At 36.3% G+C, this 22099-nt stretch overlaps 1 protein-coding gene across 2 annotated transcripts in view; it reads right to left on the reverse strand.

The window, feature by feature from the left end:
- Nucleotides 1-22099, reverse strand: part of CEP57L1 (centrosomal protein 57 like 1) — a 107745-nt gene that overhangs the window by 19688 nt on the left and 65958 nt on the right. The window lies entirely within an intron of this gene.

Raw genomic sequence — 22099 nt, forward strand, 5'->3', positions numbered from 1 at the left:
TTGCCCTTTGAAGCCCTTTATCTTTTTTTTTTTTAACATCTTTATTGGAGTATAATTGCTTTCAAATGGTGTGTTAGTTTCTGCTGTATAACAAAGTGAATCAGCTATACATATACATATATCCCTATATCTCCTCCCTCTTGCGTCTCTGTCCCACACCCCCATCCCACCCCTCTAGGTGGACACAAAGCACTGAGCTGATCTCCCTGTGCTATGCGGCTGCTTCCCACTAGCTATCTATTTTACATTTGGTAAATGTAAAATATATGTCCATGCCACTCTCTCACTTCGTCCCAGCTTACCCTTCCCCCTTCCCATGTCCTCAAGTCCATTCTCTACGTCTGTGTCTTTACTCCTGTCCTGCCCCCAGGTTCTTCAGAACCACTTTTTTTTTCTTAGATTCCATATATGTGTTAGCATACGCTATCTGTTTTTCTCTTTCTGACTTACTTCACTCTGTATGACAGTCTCTAGGTCCATCCACCTCACTATAAATAACTCAGTTTTGTTTCTTTTTATGGCTGAGTAATATTCCATTGTATATATGTGCCACATCTTCTTTATCAATTCATCTGTCGATGGACACTTAGGTTGCTTCCAAGTCCTGGCTATTGTAAATAGAGCGGCAATGAACATTGTGGTACATGACTCTTTGTGAATTATGGTTTTCTCAGGGTATATGCCCACTAGTGGGATGGCTGGGTCATATGATAGTTCTATTTTTAGTTTTTTAAGGAACCTCCATACTGTTCTCCATAGTGGCTGTATCAATTTACATTCCCAACAGCAGTGCAAGAAGGTTCCCTTTTCTCCACACCCTCTCCAGCATTTATTGTTTCTAGATTTTTTGATGATGGCCATTCTGACCAGGGTGAGGTGATACCACATTGTATCTTTGATTTGCATTTCTCTAATAATTAGTGATGTTGAGCATCCTTTCATGTGTTTGTTGGAAATCTATCTTCTTTGGAGAAATGTCTATTTAGGTCTTCTGCCCGTTTTTGGATTGGGTTGTTTATTTGATATTGAGCTGCATGAGCTGCTTATAAATTTTGGAGATTAATCCTTTGTCAGTTGCTTAATTTGCAAATATTTTCTCCCGTTCTGAGGGCTGTCTTTTCGTCTTGTTTATGGTTTCCTTTGCTGTGCAAAAGCTTTTAAGTTTCATTAGGTCCCATTCGTTTATTTTTATTTCCATTTCTCTAGGAGGTGGGTCAAAAAGGATCTTGCTGTGATTTATGTCATAAAGTATTCTGCCTGTGTTTTCCTCTAAGAGTTTTATAGTGTCTGGTGTTACATTTAGGTCTTTAATCCATTTTCAGTTTATTTTTGTGTATGCTGTTAGGGAGTGTTTGCAGCCCTTTGTCTTTTTTTTTTAATTTAATTTAATTTAATTTTTATACAGCAGGTTCTTATTAGTTATCTGTTTTATACATATTAGTGTATACATGTCAATCCCAATCTCCCAATTCATCCCACCACCACCACAACCCAGCCACTTTCGCCCCTTGGTGTCCATATGTTTGTTCACCCCTTTATCTTTTTAATGTCTATGGCATGTATACTGCTGTCTCCTTTTACATTCCTGATACTGATAATTTCTGTACTTGCTATTTTATCTTGATCAGTCTTATTAGGGATTTAATAATTTTATTAAATTTTTCAAATGACCCATATTTAGTTTTTTTTTTTTTTTGTGGTACGTGGGCCTCTCACTGTTGTGGCCTCTCCCGTTGTGGAGCACAGGCTCCAGACGCACAGGCTCAGTGGCCATGGCTCATGGGCCTAGCTGCTCCACAGCATGTGGGATCCTCCCAGACCGGGACACGAACCCGTGTCCCCTGCATTTGCAGGTGGACTCTCAACCACTGTGCCATCAGGGAAGCCCCCCATATTTAGTTTTATTGTGTCTACTCTATGTCTGCCTTCTCTTTCATTGATTTTTGCTCATTTATTATTCAGCTATTATTGATATTTATTTATATAATTTATTATACAAATTGAGCTATACCTATTGAATTATTTATTTATAATTTATTATTTACATATTTATTATTTATTAAGAGTCATTTATTATACTATTTATCTTACTATCTTAAATTTAATTTGCTCTTCTTTTTCTAGCACTTGAGATGGAAGTTTAGATCATTAGTTTTTTACCTGTCTTCTAAGATATGCATTTAAAGCTATAAACTTCCTTCTAAGCATTATTTTAGCTGCATTACCATTTTGGATGTTGTGTTTTCATTATTTATCATTTAAATGCTTTCTAGTTTCCATTGTGATTTCTTCTTTGACCTACAAGTTGTTTAGAGGTGGTTCTATATTTCTGTTATTAATTTCTAGTGTGATTGCACTGTGTTCTGAGAACGTACCCTGCATGAATTCAATTTTTAAAAATATTTTAAACTTGCTTTAAAGCCCAACATATGATCTGTTTTGGTAAATGTTCCAAATACTCTTGAAAAGAATATATATTTACTATTGTTGGGAACAGTGCTCAATTAGGTTAATTAGATCACATTTCTTCTTCATCTTTTATATCTGATTTATTGGTATGATTTTTATGAGAAATTGAGACAGGTATATTAAAATCTTTGATAATAATTATGGATTTTTCTATTTCTTCACTTAGTTCTGACATTATAGTTTTATACATTTGAAGCTATATTATGGCTGTATACAAATAGGATTGTAAATTTTTTTTCATTGAATTGAAACTTATCATTATGACATGTCCCTCTTCATCTCTAGTCATATTTCTTCAAGTCAAACTTACAAATTAGTAATATAGTCACAGAAGGTTTTTGTTTTGTTTTTGTTTTGGGGGTTAGTATTTACATGGTGTATCGTTTAAATCCTTTAAAATTATCTGTGTCATTTTGTCTCTTCAGTCTGAAAATCTTTGTCTTTTAATTGGAGCATTGAGTTCATTTACATTTAATGTGATTACTGTTACAGATGGGTTTAAGTGCACAATCTTACTATGTATTTTACTATGTATTTTATTCATTTTATTTATTTTTCTATTTGTCCTACCTATTTTTTGTTCCTTTATTCTTCCCTTCCTTCATTACTCTGGATTAATCAAGTATTTTTATTATTCTGTTTTGCCTCTTCTATTAGGTTTTTAATTATACCCGTCTTCTTTTGGTAGTTACCTATAGTTCTCAAATTTTAGTGTGCATCAGAATCACCTAAAGGACTTCTTCAAACATAGATTTCTGGGCCTCACCTCCAAAGTTTCTGATTTAGTAGGTCTGGGGGAAACCTGGAAATTTTCACTTCTAACAAATTCCCAGATGATGCTTATGCTGCTAAATCAAAAGGCCACACTTTGATAGTTACTCCTCTAGATTCCAATATATTCTTGACTTATTACAGCCTACCTTAAGCTAGTAGTTTTTGTTTTCATGGTGTCTTCCACTCTAAAGCTAGCAATTTTTTTTACAGTCTTTTACTATCCAAATAAAAATCTTACAATGGTTTAAGTCCACATAACTCCTTCCTACAATTCATGCAACTGTTTATTATACGTCTACACATAAACTCCACAATATTTTTATTTTTGCTACTTTGAAAGTCAATTAAAATTTTTTTATCCATATATTTATCTTTCCTGCTGCTCTTCCTTCCTGAAGATCTGTGCTTCCATTTGAGTTCATTTTCCTTTAGCCTGAAGAACTTCCTTTCATATTTTTCATAGTGTGGGTCTGCTCCTGATGGATTCTCTCAGCTCTCATTTGTCTGAATAAATCTATATTTCTACTATGATCTCTAAAGGTATTTTAATTGGACATAAAATTGACAGTTTTTTTTTTCTTTTAGTACTTTAAATATCTCTTGGCTTCCATAATTTCAGTAAAATAGTCATCTGCCCTACTGTTGCTTTTTGAAAAAGTAAAGTGCCTTGTTTTCTCTTGCTGCTTTTAAGATTTTATCTTTGTCAGCCGTTCAACTATGATATACTTAATTATGGTTTCATTTGTATATATCCTTGTTGTGTATTGAGGTTCACTGAGCTTCTTTAATGTTTGGAATGATGTCTATCATCAATTTTCGAAATTTCTTGACTATTATCTCTGCATATATTGCTTCTGCCCCATTCTCTAATTCTCGTCCTTCTATGACTCTAATTAAATATATATTTGACTGCTTCACTGTATTCCACATGTCTCTTATACTAAGTTTTATTCTTTGCATTCTTTTTGCCTCTGTGCTTCAGTTTTGGGTACTATCAACTTATCTGTCCTCAAGTTCACTAACTCTTTTTGCTCAGTCTAAGCTATTGCTAAAACTGCACAAAGAATTCTCAATTTTAGCTGTTGTATTTTTAAGATCTGTAATGTATATTTAATTATTTTTATAGATTCCAATTCTGTCAAAATTATCCATCATTTTATCCATTTTGTCCATCTTTTCCTTTGCTCCCTTGCACGCACGTGCACACACACACACACACATACTTTTTTTTTTTTTTTTTTTTGCGGTACACGGGCCTCTCACTGTTGTGGCCTCTCCCGTTGTGGAGCACAGGCTCTGGACGCGCAGGTTCAGCAGCCATGGCTCACAGGCCCAGCCTCTCCACGGCATGTGGGATCTTCCCAGACTGGGACATGAACCTGCGTCCCCTGCATTGACAGGCAGACTCTCAACCACTGTGCCACCAGGGAAGCCCTATACAATTATTTTAAAGTCCCAGCCTGCTAGTTCCAATATCTGGATCATCTATGGGTTTGCTTTTATTATCTGCTTTTTCTCTTATCACTCACATTTTCCTGCCTCTTTTCAAGCCTTATAATTTATTATATGCCATATTTGGGGTATAAAATGAACAAATGGGACTTGTAATGATGTTATTTTCCCTCATAAAGGTTCTCCCTTTCCTCTGTTAGTTGCATAATTTGAAGGGCTGATCACCTTAATCCCATCAGGAACTGAACTAGATTGGGGATGGATTCTGGTTTTAGTTAGACTCAGTCTACCTCTTGTTTGTCATTTTTCCTCAGGTGTGGCTCACTGGACTTTTGATCGATAGCTTGGAAGGTCTCTTTCCTTTCAGCCCGTAAACACTATGGGAGATTCAGTCTGCCCTTTGGAGGTTTTAATTTAGCTCATTAGCCTCTCGCCTCATGTAGCTTTAAAATCTGGCAAATGTCTTGAGAGGAAAACTCATCAAGTGTTTCTTGCTGACTTCCTGTCTCTGGTGGGAGTTTGTCTCCTAAGCACTGTGGACAGATTTCACTATGACTTTGCAATCCAGCTTCCTTCTTGGGTATGGCCTTCTGAGACTTTTGACTGACAGCTGGGCTTTTCCCTTTCTTCTCATCCCTGAAATTCTGTCCTTCAAAAGTTTTGAGCTTAGTCTCCCATCCCATCAAGTTCAATATCTGGCCAAAACTTGAGGGACTGTTTGATGCAGCCCCTTTTGCTAGCAGGAATTTATCTCTTCACCATGAGACTGCAGATCTTATTCTGCCTTTCTTGGCCAGTTCTCCAGTTTCTTTTATACTCTAGCATTCAGCAAATGTCCAGTGGTATTTTTCAGAATTTAAATTCAAATCTGTCATGCCTGCATCCATGGCCTTCAAAAACTCCCCTGGCTTTTCTTTGTCCCAGTGGAGTCCCCATGCCAAAAACAGAGTCACTGTGACCAGAATTGGTAAACGTTCTAAGGAATAAAATAGTCAGGGATTGTCAAGTGACCTAGGAGGGTTCTTCCCTTTCTGGAATTTTAATTCTTCTAGTCTTCATTGTGTCTATAACTTTCCAATGACTTTAAACATATGACTTTGTAATTTATCGTTTTAGTGGGAGCGTGGCTTTTCTACTAAATCTTACCTGAAGTAGAGGTCTCAATACTTACTTGAGAGTACTACCTAAATGTATTCTCATATTTTCTATTCTATTTCATTAAAAACAAACTTTTAGTCACAACCCACTAGTAATCAATGTTAGGATCCACTAATGGATCATAATCTGCATTTTGAGAAAAACTGCTCTAATAGATCTCTGGGAAAAACCAAGGTGCCTGGCTGTCTGGAAGAGGTCATCTAACGGATATGGATTAAATGGACCTCAATACTCTTAGTATTATATAAATTCTTGAAGTATATAATTCTGCATGCATTTTTCTTTGAGGTATGACAAGGTCAGCTTTTCCATACAATTTACCTTCTCACTGGAATACCCTGGCAAATTTAATTTTGTTATACTCCTTCTCCTGGATTTTTTGTCAGGCAAAATCAAATTCTTATGATTTGTCTTAGTCATTTGTATATTAACCCTATATATTCTAAGTTTCCATTATTTTGTCCACAAAGATATGACAATTTCTTTCAAGAAAAAAGAAAAAATATCCCTCATATCCAAAGCACCTTCCCTCAAACTTTGACTTTCCCCTCTGTACTGTTATGTCTTTTACCTTAAGTAATAATAAACTACCTCAGTATTTGTTCATGGAAGGATTTGTAACTACCAAGGACTAAAGGAAGCATGTGTGGAAGCAAAACTGATACAATGCTTTGCTGCCATTATCAGTAAGTGTGTACATCATAATAAGAAAATAAAACAACTTGTACCCTGAAAGAAATAAAATAAGCAAACAAAAACAGGGTCCCTGTGCCTGGTTCACTTTCCCAAAACAAAAGAATCCTTAGGTTTTGTTTATAAGTACTGACTGCCAAATAAAAGCAACTTTATCACCAAGTTTTTGCAATGTTGATAGTTGAAGACCTGTGATAACCTTTGTGGCTACGACAACTGTGTGAGAAAGTTTCTGTCTTTTCTACCATGGACTGCATAACTACAAACTTGGTAATTTTGTGGGGTTTTCCCCCCATTTTTTGTATTTTTTTATTTGATGAACCAATTCTTTTTAAAACTTGGAGTTTCTTGCAAACTTTTCTTGGAAGTAAACTTTTCTAAATGCTTTGTGTCTGACTATTCCTTTGACAATTCTAGAGATTCCACCAAGATTTTATGTATTTATCTACCAGAGGTGTATTCACCAGCCAGAGCCAAGTAAACTGCATTGTCCATGAGGAGCAACTCAAGAGCTCTTTGAGGTGTATCTTTTTCTAGTCTTAGGGTGAATCTCCTGTGACAACAGTTTTTGTTGTTGTTGTTTTTAATTGAAGTATAGTTGATTTACTATATTGTGTTACTTTCAGGTGTACAGCACAGTGATTAAGTTACACATATACATATATATTTTTTCAATTCTTTTCCATTATAGGTTATTGCAAGATATTGAATATATTAGTTCCCTTTGCTATACAGTAAATCTTTGTTGCTTATCTATTTTATATATGGTAATGTGTATCTGTTAATCTTATACTCCTAATTTATCCTCCCCCCTTCCCCTTTAGTAACTGTAAGTTTGCTTTCTATGTCTGTTTCTTTCTGTTTAGTAAATAGGTTAATTTGTGTCATATTTTAGATTCCATATATAAGTGATATCGTATTTGTCCTTCTCTGTCTTACTTCACTTAGTATGATAATTTCTAGGTTCATCCATGTTGCTGCAAATGGCATTATTTCATTCTTTTTTATGGCTGAGTAATATTGTATATATATACCACGACTTCTTTATGCATTCCTCTGTCAATGGATGCTTAGGTTGCTTCCTTGTCTTGGCTATTATAAATAGTGCTGCTATGAACATTGGGGTGCATGTATCTTTTTGAATTAGAGTTTTCATCTTTTCTGGATATATGCCCAGTAGGATTGCTGGAACATACGGTAACTCTATTTTTAGTTTTTTAAGAATCCTCCATACAGTTCTCCATAGTGGCTGCCCCAATTTACATTCCCACCAGCAGTGTAGGAGGGTTCCCTATTTTCCATACCCTATCCCGCATTCATTATTTATAGACTTTTTGATGACGGCCACTCTGACTGGTGTGAGGTGATACTTCACTGCAGTTTTGATTTGGATTTCTCTAGTAATTAGTGAGGTGAGCATCTTTTCGTGTGCCTGTTGGCCATCTGTATTTCTTTGCAGAAATGTCTCTTTAGGTCTTCTACCCCTTTTTTGATTGGGTTGCTTTTTTTTTTATATTGAGTTGTATGAACCGTTTATTTTGGAACTTGAACCCATGTCAGTCGCTTCATTTGCAAATATTTTCTTCCAGTCCACAGGTGGTCTTTTCGTTTTATTTATGGTTTCCTTTGATGTGTAAAAGCTTATCAGTTTGATTACATCCCATTTGCTTATTTTTGCTTTTATTTCTTTTGCTTGGGAGACTGATCTAAGGAAACATTGGTCCAGGGACTCCTGTGGTGGTCCAGTGGTAAAGAATATGCCTTATAATGCAAGGATGTGGGTTCAATCCTTGGTCAGGGAACTAAGATCCCACATCCCGCACACCACAACTACTGAGCTCACGCGCCTCAACTAGAGAGCCCACGTGTGCTGGAGCCCACGCACCACAACTAGAGAGAGAAAACCCGCATGCCACAACTAGAGAGAAGCCCGCATGCCGCAAAAAATCCTGTGTGCCACAACTAAAACCCAACTCAGCAAAAATAAATAAAATAAATAAATAAAAAGAGGGCTTCCCTGGTGGCGCAGTGGTTAAGAATCCACCTGCCAATGCAGGGGACGTGGGTTCGAGCCCTGGTCCAGGAAAATTCCACATGCTGTGAAGCAACACAGCCATGCGCCACAACTACTGAACCTGCGCTCTAGAGCCCGCAAGCCACAATTACTGAACCCGCGTGCCATTACTACTGAAGCCTGCGTGCCTAGAGCCTGTGCTCCACAACAAGAGAAGGCACTGCAATGAGAAGCCTGTTTACCTCAACGAAGAGTAGCCCAGGCTTGCTGCAACTAGAGAAAGCCCGCGCGCAGCAACAAAGACCCAACACAGCCAAAAATAAATAAATTTTTTGAAAAATTTAGGGAAAAAAAAAACATTGGTACAATTTATGTCAGAGAATGTTTTGCCTATATTCTCTTCCAGGAATTTTATAATGTCATGTCTTATACCTAAGTCTTTAAGCCATTCTGAGTTTATTTTTGTGTATGGTGTGTGGGACTATTCTAACTTCATTGACTTATATACGGTTATCCATTTTTCCCAACACCATTTGAAGAGACTCTTTCTCCATTGTATATTCTTGCCTCCTTTGTTGAAGATTAATTGACCGTAAGTGTGTGGGTTTATTTCTGGGCTCTCTGTTCTGTTCCATTGATCTATATGTCTGTTTTTGTCCCAATACCACGTTGTAGCTTTGTAGTATTGCCTGAAGTCTGGAAGGGTTATGCCTTCAGCTCTGTTCTTTTCGGCAACAGGATTTTAATCTAGTTGATTCTATTTCTTTTTCTGACTCTTTATGTTTGTTTGGTTGTTTCCTGGTCACGTCTTTTTTCATGCTGGTTCTGATTTGTACACAACCACTAATTTCTCATTTGGTGGCAGCAATGTTGATAATATAGATTTTAATGTTCTTACTGTCTGATCTTTATGAGGTTTTTATGACAGAATATCTGATTGTACTTTATATTTGTCTTGAGGATTTTGTTATCTTTTGTCATCTGAGATACATCTTCCCTTTGCTTCTGGGTCTTGAGACATTGATTTAGTCAATCTGATAACTAGTTTCAGTAGTAAGTTAGGAAGTTGTTCATATCATTCTCTACATTACTGATTTATATTATTGTTGCCTAACCATTGATGATATCCTCTGTGCTGTTTTTCATGTGTGTGACACTCTGAGTTCAAAGTAATTAAGAAAAAAATATTTTTGTGCCCATAGGAATGGAGAGCAGCCACTGGAGACCTGGAGCTGCTACCATCAGCCAATAAATTTTTTGTACTTTGATTACATTTGATCTATCTGTGGCTAATGTTATAAAACTAAGATTGTTGGTTCTTTTTGTGTATTTTTTAAAAAGACTCTTTTCCTCTTTGCAAAAGGAAGGCACAGCTTTTAACAATAGTCTGTTTACAATTATAACTTTCTCTCTGAAGCTAAATTTCTCTCTTCCTCAGCATGCGATTTGAGAGTAATAGGTCAGAAAAGTTGTACTCACTATATAGGAATATCTAATTCCAATACCAGATTTACCATCAAAGAGAATATACACAATGGATAAAATTAGAAATTATTTTCACATGGTTTTAGAGCAAAGGGTAGAGAGAGACTTTAAAGGTTCTTTTGGTTTGTATAACCATTCTACAAACGAGCCTGAATTTATATATTAATAATGCTGTCTTAAAACAACAATACGTCTCTTTCCTGATCTTATCACAATGTGATTGAATAAGAGTGATTGCTACTGGCTTGCCTAGAAATTCATGACCACTGCAAGAAATCTAAAAAGCTCTGGGTGCATAACTTTTACCCTCTCTCCTCTCAAAAGAAAATAAGAAAGCATAAATACACAAGTGAGTCAAGTAAAGATGTGAGGAACAGCTTGGTGTCCAAAAACAGGGTGTTAATAAATCTAAAGTTGTGCCCCCAGCTCAACCCACGATCTGACTGAACAGTACTACAAAAATAGCATACACACAAAGAGAGAGAAGTCCAGCTATAAACTCTCCAGAGCTCTTTTCATAGCTTTCCCATAAGATTAATATGTTTATCTGTTAAGTGAGGGCATATATTTTCTGAGCACCTTTGCCTATTTCTAGAGCGGTGGTCCTCAACTGGGAGTCATTTTGATCCTTTTCTGCTCTGGGGACGTTTGGCCATAACTGGATATATTACTGGGTGTCACAATTGTGTTTGTGTATGGGGGTGCTATTGACGTCTAGTGGATAGAGGTCAGGGATGCTAACTATGCTGCAATGCACAGGAGAGCCCTCCCAAACAATAAATTATCTCCTTAAAATGTCAATAGTGCCAAGGTTGAGAAAACCTGCTCTAAAGAAAAATTAGATTATAAGTCTCTTAAATTTAATTGCATTCCTTTTTTGATTGGCTTACAGAGACTACAGAACACTTTTATAAATTTAAAATAGAGAACTCAAGAATTTTTAGAAAGGGAAGGAAACATCCAACTTTCATTGCTTTAAGTCTGTTGATTCTTAAAAAAATATTTCTCTTAATGAAGCCTATATGCAGAAGGAAAAAAAAACTTTTAGCTATGAGTTAAATTAATTGCCTTGTTTACAGGTTGACAAAATAAGTAATGCAATGTAAATTGACAGAGGAGAGAGAAATATTAATAAACTTTAGTACTTTTAAACTTAATTTGAAGAGCTCTTAAAAATTAAGTATAAAAAATAGAAAATACGAAGTTCAAAAATTTGTATTTCTTTTTTTTTTTTTTTTTTTTTTGTTTGTTTGTTTTGCGTATGCAGGCCTCTCACTGTTGTGGCCTCTCCCATTGCGGAGCACAGGCTCCGGACGCGCAGGCTCAGCAGCCATGGCTCACGGGCCCAGCCACTCCGCGGCATGTGGGATCTTCCCGGACCGGGGCACGAACCCGCGTCCCCTGCATCGGCAGGCAGACTCTCAACCACTGCGCCACCAGGGAAGCCCTGTATTTCTAATCAAGGTGAATCCTTGAACAAATTCGACTAGCTTAATAATGCTGTCTTAAAACAACTATACGTCTCTTTCCTGATCTTATCACAATGTAAATTAAAATGTTAGCATACTAGTATAACTCGTGAAAGGCTTGGGTTTGTTTCCACAAACCCAAAAAAACCTAATTAATTAAACTTTATAGAAATTTTTCTAATTTTTTTTTTTTTTTTTTGGCTGCACCTCTCAGCTTGTGGGATCTTAGTTCCCCAACCTGGGTTCAAACCTGAACACTTGGCAGTGAAATGGTTGAGTCCTAACCACTGGATTGCCAAGGAATTCCCTCTAATTCCTAAACTAATATTAAATTGAGTTAATCATTTAATTAATAATCCTTGGATACAAATTACAATATCTAAGCAAGTCATTTGTGGAGAATGAAATAAATACTGGGTCAACAAACATAGTTTTAACATACCCCTGGCTTCGCTTTTATACACTGTAAGTGACCATTAATTAACAGGTTGAAAAGATATATATGAGAAACTGAGATATGTTGGTATATTCCTTTTTAAGAAATGTAAAGGAATATTTATGTGTCTGTAAAGAGGTCTATATGCAAAATGATGAATTTTTATTTCTCATGATAAATATCATGGGAAAAGGAAAATGACTTTGTCTTAAAGTAAAATTGTCTGGTTGTGCCAGAATGTTAGCTAGATGTAAATGAATTTATTTATAAGATGAAGGAAAGACTTGTGAATCCTACTCTATAAAATATGGAGGGCATTCAAAAGAGTAGAACTAGAATTTGGATTTTCTTTTCTGTTAAATTGACAAATTAATCTTTGAGTATATGTCTACTTGGAACAAAAAGCAGTTAAAAAGTATTTAGTGCCCAAATAGCAGAGGTTTCTTGTATTACCAAAATACTCTTGAGAGCCTAACATTTTGTGCTTTTGCCATACCTTTGAACTGTTTGTTTAAACAAAAGTTCCTCTGGAGAACAGCATACAGGTTCCTTAAAAAACTACAAATAGAACTACCATATGACCCAGCAATCCCACTACTGGGCATATACCCTGAGAAAACCATAATTCAAAAAGAGTCATGTAGGGCTTCCCTGGTGGTGCAGTGGTTGAGAGTCCGCCTGCCAATGCAGGGAACACGGGTTTGTGCCCCGGTCCGGGAAGATCCCACATGCCGTGGAGTGGCTGGGCCCGTGGGCCATGGCCGCTGAGCCTGCGCGTCTGGAGCCTGTGCTCTGCAACGGGAGAGGCCACAACAGTGAGAGGCCCGCGTACCGCAAAAAAAAAAAAAAAAAAGAGTCACGTACCAAAATGTTCATTGCAGCTCTACTTACAATAGCCAGGAGATGGAAGCAACCTAAGTGTCCATCATTGGATGAATGGATAAAGAAGATGTGGCACATATATACAATGGAATATTACTCAGCCATAAAAAGAGACGAAATTGAGTTATTTGTAGTGAGGTGGATGGACCTAGAGTCTGTCATACAGAGTGAAGTAAGTCAGAAAGAGAAAGACAAATACCGTATGCTAACACATATATATGGAATCTAAGAAAAAAAAATATGAAGAACCTAGGGGTAAGACGGGAATAAAGATACAGACCTACTAGAGAATGGACCTGAGGATATGGGGAGGGGGAAGGGTGAACTGTGACAAAGTGAGAGAGTGGCATGGACATATATACACTACCAAATGTAAAATAGATAGCTAGTGGGAAGCAGCTGCATAGCACAGGGTGCTTTGTGACCACATAGAGGCGTGGGATAGGGAGGGTGGGAAGGAGGGAGATGCAAGAGGGAAGAGATATGGAAACATATGTATATGTATAACTGATTCACTTTGTTATAAAGCAGAAACTAATACACCATTGTAAAGCAATTATACTCCAATAAAGATGTAAAAAAAAATAATGTGTACATATATACAGTGAAATATTACTCAGCCATTAAAAAGACTGAAATAATGCCACTTGCAGGAACATGGATGGACCTAGAGATTGTCATACTTAGTGAAGTCTGACAGAGAAAGACAAATATGATATCAGTCATATGTGGAATCTAATTTAAAAAAATGATACAAATGAAAGTGAATGACTGAGATAATGTTATCAAGAATAGAGAGACAAAAGTCAGAAGTAAGAGTTGATTTACAGAGGGTATTAATTAATATAATATGATGTTGAATTGAGTGTTTATAAGATATCTAAGTGAAGTTTATCTCAAGAAGATCTGATTTTTATAAACTTCTATGTTTGTTTACTTTTGTCAATAAAAATGGTTCAAGGGGAAAAAAAAAAGTTCATCTTTGAAAAAGTTCCCTAGTAAGTATCATTACTTGATGCTTAGTTTATTTAAAATATTGCCTGTAAACTTTATTTAATCACTTACTAATATCTTTTCTCCTCTGATAACATTTTTTGATATTGCATTTCCCAAATTCAGCCCCCAAATTCAGAATAAACAACTCTTTACTATGTCTTTTATACCAAAGTTGTCTTTGGGGTTTCCTAAACAGCTGCCAGACAGCCACAAAGGTTTGCTCATTTATCCTATAAAAGGAGTGTTAAAAATGATATGTTCGGGGCTTCCCCGGTGGCGCGGTGGTTGAGAGTCCGCCTGCCGATGCAGGGGACCCGGGTTCGTGCCCCGGTCCGGGAAGATCCCACATGCCGCGGAGCGGCTGAGCCCGTGAGCCATGGCTGCTGAGCCTGCGCGTCCGGAGCCTGTGCTCCGCAACGGGAGAGGCCACAGCAGTGAGAGGCCCGCGTACCGCAAAAAAAAAAAAAAAAAAAAAATGATATGTTCGATATACTCCAGATTATTTATTAGCTCAAAACTTCTGTAAAAGTCATCCTGCTTATCAAGTCCTCAATATGAAAAGAACTTGCAAATCAGTAAGAGAAGTTTAACTTAATTGCCTTTAAGTAAAATGCATTAATATAAAATAAAGATACTTTAGTAATTGTGCAACTTTCAGGTTGGACAGAAAAATAGTCATGTCCATCTACAAAAATTGGCACAAAACCTATTTTTAAAAATTAATTTTTTAAAAGAAATATTTTGTTTCCAGTTGACAATCCCAAGATGTTTTATGGGATAAATCAAAAGAACATGGAGACTACTTAATGCCTACTCTGTCCATAATATAGTTTTTCTCTCAAGGTAATTATTAACTAAATCCTCATAAAGTGATTATGTGTTATTTCAGAAAAAAGGGATTTCACTCTTCACTATTCTATCATTGTTGGCTATTACAAATTAACATGAGCCACTGAGTCTTGTCATCCATAGATAGTTTCTTCTTTTTCCTTACATTTGCCTAGTCTTAAGTCCCTATTATGAGCTACACAGACTAGAAATTGAGTCTTCTGGCAGAAACATGAAAATAGTGAAAGCCTCAGTAAAGACTTTTATCATACTCATAACTGTTGACTCTACAGGGAGTAGACTCATGGAAGCAGACTTTTCAGTATAAGCTGATGTCAGCATGACAAAAAAATACCTGTCGGACTACCAAAGATAGAGTCAGGATTTCTAGGATTCTTTAAATCCAGAAGCAGATAACTTTGTGAAATAGATTGCTTCACCCAAAATCAGAAAAACAAGAATTATTTACCCAGGAGTAAATTAGTTAATTATGACTAATGTTCTATATCTAATGGACATATAAGAAAAATTCCTTTCTTCTTTATTTCAAACTCTCTATTGGCCACACTTGTATAAACTGGAATGAAACACTCTTTAAATGGCATCATGTTCCAACAGAGCCTTTGGAATTCAGAAAAAAAAATTCTATGAAAATTCTCAGTATAGCTTAAAAGTAATACATTATTAGAGAAACACAAAAATTATGATTCTGGAGAAAATGACATAAAAAACTACTCCAAAATAATAAAATTGGTTAAAATTACACAAAATACCTTTACTTAGTTCCTTACTTTTTATGGCCATGACGCTATTTTACATAGGTTCCATAAAAATATTCTCCTTTCTGCAAGGCATTTACTTAAAAATTGCTTTTGTAACCATGGCCATGTCTCAAATCTCATTATTAAACAAGGTCCAAGCAACTTGCTTGAGGTGAACTGGATGGTTCTTGGTTCCTGGTCTTGGTATATGAGCTGATAAGAGCAATATTTTACATATAAAAGTAATGACAATCATATGAACTTTACAAAGCCTTCAGACAAAGTTAACTCCTAAATTTTAGTATCATGTGACTCTAGTTTTATTAACCAAATTACAAGGTTTTTGTATATGTGTGACCTTTCATCAATTTACATAATAAAAACAAAACATCAAAGTAATGATATTGAATCAGAAAAACACTAAACAAATTTATGTCGTCAAAGCCATGCCTTAGGAGGAAATTTGAAGGCAAAATTGACACCTTAACCAGAGTAAGCAATGCACATCACATTCCAAAATCAGAAAACGAAATAAAACAACACTGTGTAGTAAAGGATTAACATAGTCTGTCTAGGCTGTGTAAACCTTTCACATTCCGAAGAAAGATTTCACACTTGCTCAATTCCTGGGAGATAACGTCTAAGCCCTTGGAATATTCTGCCTTATAAAAACGTTTTTAGTTTACCTGGGAGTCTTATGCCCTGCCAGATAATCTATGCTAACAATGTGATTTATGGTGGGGGCTTTCAGCCATTTAGTATCAGCTTAACCTCTAGAGGGGATGGAGACTGAAAGTCAGTCACATGTGCAGTCAGCCATGCTATGTGACCAGCCCACAATTTAAAAACCTGGACACCAAAGCTCAGAGGAGCTTCCTTGGTTGGCCATACTCCAAGCATACCACACATCGTTGCTAGAATTAAGTGCTGTCTGAATGACTTCACTGGAAGAGGACAAGTAGTAGCTCATGCCTGGTGTTTCCTGGACTTTGCCTTATATCCATTTTTGAGTTGCTGATTTAAATTTGTGTCTTTTTGCTGCAATAAGCCATAACCGTGAGTATAATAGCTTTTCTGAGTTCTATGTATTCTTTAGTGAGTCACTGAACCCAAGGGTGACCTTGGGGACCCCTGAAAACACACTTTGCAACCCTGAGATAAAGTAATATCATCAAAAACAGTCAATCGGCCTGGTTTTTGTTTCCCCAGTAAATGAAACCTTGAGTCTTTCCTGTAAGTTATTCTCTGATAAAAACAACAGTATCCCTGATTTTGGCAATGCTGATGTCTGAAGATATGTGATGACTTTTTTGGATATGACAATTATGTGAGAAAACTGCTGTTTTCCACCTTGAAGAGGGTAACTGTAAACTTGGTGACCTTGGTATTTTTGTAAGTTATTTTTTTCTTTTAAATACTTGTCATATCTTTAATTTGTGAAAGCTATCCTTCTATAGCTTGGACTCCCTTACAAATCTTCTTTGCATATAAACTCCTTTTCTTTTCTGAATGCTTTAGTCTCTGAGTGGTTTATGTTTTATTTCAGCCAGTGGTAGTTTGTATCAATAGTACTTTAGTAGACTGATTAAGAGAATCAAACTTCACTTTCTGCGGAATATCCGTAGAAATGCTCAGAAGTGGCTCTGAGAATTAGAAATCACAGGAAAACATTCTACCTAAATACCAAAGGCACAGCCCTCACTCTACTTGAGAGCTATACTGTAAAACAACAAAGTAAAAAGGACCCTCTCTGAAAATTTAGCTTAGGTGCCCAATATTTAAATCACACCACAAGACAGAAGCATAGTATGTAATACTGATATAAATTCTTCCAAGTTTATCAAACCAAAGAGTTATATACATAAAATCATAGAATAAGTTTTTAAAAGACCAGTTCCTTTTGAGATTAAAGTAAAACATAGAACTTCTTAACCTAGAAATAATTTCTTTTAATTCTGGTACTGAATTTCCCAGCTTTAAATTTGTGGCTTAGCTTATTTTGGGGAAAATGAAGGTAATTTTTAAATCTTATGCTCCAACATTCAATATTTAAGATATTAATAGTGCTATTCTTTCACATGTATTACATATTTGGGGTTCAGCTATCTCTGAAAATATATTTTTAAAGTATTAAAGGTACTTTTTCTTTTGCTAGAAATTATAAATTATAAAACCAAAAATGTTCCATGGAATTCTCAAGAGTGTTTTAAAATTTAATTTTAAATGGGTTTCCTGTGTACCAATAGGGTTTATGTTTTGAATAACACATTTGTGAAGTTAAAAGAACCTACAGTGATGAAAAGTGAAATACTTTCCAATTCAGCAAGAAGATTCTGGACAAGTGCCCTGTAAACAGCAATCTTATATTTCAGGCAAGAAATGATTCACATTCTGTACTAGTTCAGTAATAGATTTTTCTGAGAAATACCCTACAAGTCAATGTACACTTAACTTTTTTTTTTTTTTTTTTGTGGTACGCGGGCCTCTCACTGCTGTGGCCTCTCCCGTTGCGGAGCACAGGCTCCGATGCGCAGGCTCAGCAGCCATGGCTCACAGGCCCAGCCGCTCTGTGGCATGTGGGGCCTTCCCGGACCAGGGCACGAACCCGTGTCCCCAGCATCGGCAGGCGGACTCTCAACCACTGCGCCACCAGGGAAGCCCTGTACACTTAACTTTAAGGAAACTAACCAAAGAATATCTTCCAAGGTTTTTCAGAACTTATCCTAAAATTTACTTAATCAGATTAAACAAAATTAGGTCAAAAGTATATTATTTTAACTACAACTAGAAGGTCTGGCTCACATTACAATCCTCTTTTCATAAAGACTAAAATCTATTTAATGATTTAAGCACCTTTAATAATTTGTAGTGGTGAATAAACTTTCACAAGTGACTAGAATCCTATTATAATGAACATCATTCTAATGTTCACTTCCTTATGGCACTTCTTCCTATGTTCTGACCATAGCCCAGAGCTGATACGGCCATGAAGAAATATGTTGAAAAGGACATCAAAAGTCACAGAAATACAGCCTCTCAGTTGGTAGTTAGTTCATTTAATGAAGGTATTTTTCAGATAAGATATTTATATACTCCCATTCACTCATTTAAAAATATTTTATCAGCTCAGTAAAATGACATGTTTTTAAAGAGTGTCATGTGGGTGGTACACCAGGTTTTAAATTTTTTTTAGTGTTGTTGACTGTTGATGCTCAGACAAATAGGGTTTGTCAAGGGATACATTTTTGCTCATTTCAGATTCAAGACATGCACACAGTTTTTCTCCCACAAATCTCATTTCTTTATGCATTTTAAAATTGTCTCAAGCACCATACAGAAAAAATTTCTTTCCTATCCATAAGACCCAAGCTTGGTTAGATTCCACACACAGGCACTGTCTAGATAGAAACAATGAGTGAGGAATAACAGGGCCATTTGTTAAGGAATTCATGTTGAATATATTTATTTGTATCTACATTAGAAAAACAACACTCCTCTAATGTAGGTTGGCTAGTGTTTTGAAAAGAGTATTCTATAGACCAGCAAATGTAAATACCGTTACATTTAAAATGGGACTTCTATCTGTAGAACATACAAAACAAATTTGAAATGGTATTTCTGGACTAAACAGTAGTCTGCCACAAGCCATAGCAGGGGATTTCAGAGTATTCCTGTTTTATTTTATTTATTTTATTTTATATTTATATATTTGTTTGATTATTTAGGCTGCACCAGGTCTTAGTTGCCACATGCGGGATCTTCCTTGTGGCATGTTTAGTTGCGACATGTGGGCTCTTAGCTGCGGTATGCATGTGGGATCTAGTTCCCGGACCAGGGATTGAACTGGGCCCCCTGCATTGGGAGCACAGAGTCTTACCCACTGGACCACCAGGGAAGTCCTCAGGAGTATTCCTATTTTAAACTGGCTATCTCACTTTCCTCTACAACATCTTTCAAATTCATTCCCTTTGAACATTTATTAAGAGCTGGCTTTTTCTTTTCCAAATAACATTTAGGACTACATTTTAAATTATAATTCAGTACTCACAAAGTTTCATGAAACACCACCACCTTCTCTATGTGTGATGCACTCTGATAGTTTCAATGCTATTCTATATTATTTTCAAAATGTTGGTAGTGACCCACTAAACTGATTTCACAATCCATTAATAGGATACGAGCTACAGTTTGAAAAATATTGACCTGGCCTAAGTGATAAGGAAGATGAAGTATGAGGAAACTGAATGGCTTAAATTCATAAGGAAAGTGACTGGCAATCATTTGCATAATTCTGTGCAAGTCAATAATTGGCCTCTGGAATATAACTGTCTCTATATTATTTTTCTGTTGCAGTCTATATCATTATTGCTTGACTTTTGCCCCCCTCATTCTCCACTCCCTTCCCATTTACTTCCGTGTTTCATACCCATTCTTTCTACTCATGTCTTTGAATTTGATGCTTGTTATGTGGCAGTACTTGTTTGAGATTACTAGGTGAACTGGTATCTTCAATCAACAAGCCTATAGAAAATTAAGAATCCGAGACCAATTCTGCCATATATATAAAGATAGCGAATGAAGAAATACAAACAGGCCAACTTTATCTATTAATGGTTGAAAACAAAGGTTTGGTAGACAAATATTTTTAGGGCATCTATTCTGTGCTGGTCATTATACCTCTGTGTCACCTATTGCTTTTTTTCCTTGTATGTTTACGTATAAGTCTTATCTCCCCTATCAGACTATAAGCAACTTGAAGACAGAATCCATGTGTGTCTTTGAATCTCCCATAGCAACTAGCAAAGTATCTTGAGATCAACAAATCCTTGATTATTAGAGATCAATAAATACTTGCTGAATGAACAAGTCAAACACACCAATATACAAGTAAAGAACTACCTTGGTTCTCAAACCTCTTCCTCTTGGCATCATAATATCAAAGAAAGCATCATTCTGAGTGCCTGTTGTCTGTGCCCGCAAAGAAACAAATAATAAAATACTGAAGTATTCTTAACTAGTGGTTATGTAAAATATGGTCACATATCCTTAAAAGATGAAACAGCAGAATAGCTGAACCAGTGCCTGAAACAGCAGTACCTGACCCAATATGCTCACTCCGGATGAGACCACATAATAAGGTTAATGTAGTTTCATGAAATGTAATTATTAAATATTTATTGAGAGGCTACTTGCACAGGGCAGGTATTATGCTAGGTGCTGGGCTACCGTGGTGAGCAAGAAAGAATCTTACCCTCAGGGAGCTTTCAATCTATGGGAAGACAAACAAACAAATGATAACAAGAAAATGTGCGAAGTACAAAGATAGGAAAAATATCCAGAAAAGGCAGCTAAGCCAGAATTCGGAGCAGGTAGGGGTGTGAAGAGGAGGCTTAAAGAGAGCTTCTTAGAGGCAGCAGTTAGTTGAGACCTGAAGAATGAGGGGAAGTTAGACAAGCAAAATCTGTGCAGAAAGTATGGTGGATAACTTCATCTTTATTTTAAAAGATTATTCTAGAAAGCTGATTATACCATTCATAGAACTTTTTATCTTCCTTTGACAGAAAATTCATAATGCCCAACATTCCACCTCCAACCTGGATCCAGTCTCCCAACATTACAGACTGTTGAACTGGTCATTTACAAGTCTTATATTGTCCAAAAAACCCACCTCAGAGCATAAAGTAACAAGAGATCAATTTGCTTCTCTAATATTTTCTGTTAAAACTGTTAAACACATAGGATACAACGGACCGTGCATATATAATAAAAACACATTTCTTCAGTGGGGGTGTACTGTTATAATTCTAATGATTGCCTGTGGCATCTAGTAGGCTCTTGCACCAAATGAGAATGCAATGACACTGTACCCATAAGGAGAACACTCCCAAAAAACCCACCAGGAAAAAAATCCCCCTGATTCTTTAAGTAAACCATTTACAGCTATACTCAAAACAAACTCTGGTCTAGACAATATTTTAAAACTTTAAATTTACAATTTTGTTATGTCTAATTCTCCTTACGTAACAAAATACAAAAAAAAAGTAATTAAAGGAGGAAAGTTACATGAAAATAAGTATGAAGAAAAAAGCTGAGGCATTGGCAAGGTCTATTTAATTACCAAGAGGTGAATTTATTTTCACATCAGTGACAAGTCAATTATTTTTATTTATCCTCATTTTACTTTAATTAGAAGGTGCCATGGCACCCATAAAGAATTTTTTTAATCTCACAGATGCTCTTATGCCTTAGATAGGTTTGTCTTGTTGTACATCTGGGAGTCGGCTTATACTTATCTAAACTTCACATACAATTAAATGTTCTCCGTAGGTACAGCTTTAGTTACAGCTGAATAGAGTTCCAGGAAACCCCATTAGGAGTTTCACTATTTACTCTACACCAACAATGGCAGCTGGTGCATTTTTGGCCACAGTGAGCACTCCTTCCATTGCGCATGACCAACCCACCTTTTCCCCTGAAGGCTATACAAAAAACTCAGAAATAATTTTCAAGCACACCATCCTAGCCAGTTAGCCCACTGTATTAAGTATCTCCTTCTTTAATTTTATACTGCTAAAAACTGAGCATTTCCCTCCAACCCTCCTACCTTTAGCTACAACCTGATAAAAATGGCTATGTTGCCAATGACCCACACAAGTACAGTTAATTCAAGATCCCAGCTCCT

This window comes from Phocoena sinus, chromosome 12 (genome assembly GCF_008692025.1).
Source record: "Phocoena sinus isolate mPhoSin1 chromosome 12, mPhoSin1.pri, whole genome shotgun sequence".
NCBI lineage: Eukaryota > Metazoa > Chordata > Mammalia > Artiodactyla > Phocoenidae > Phocoena > Phocoena sinus.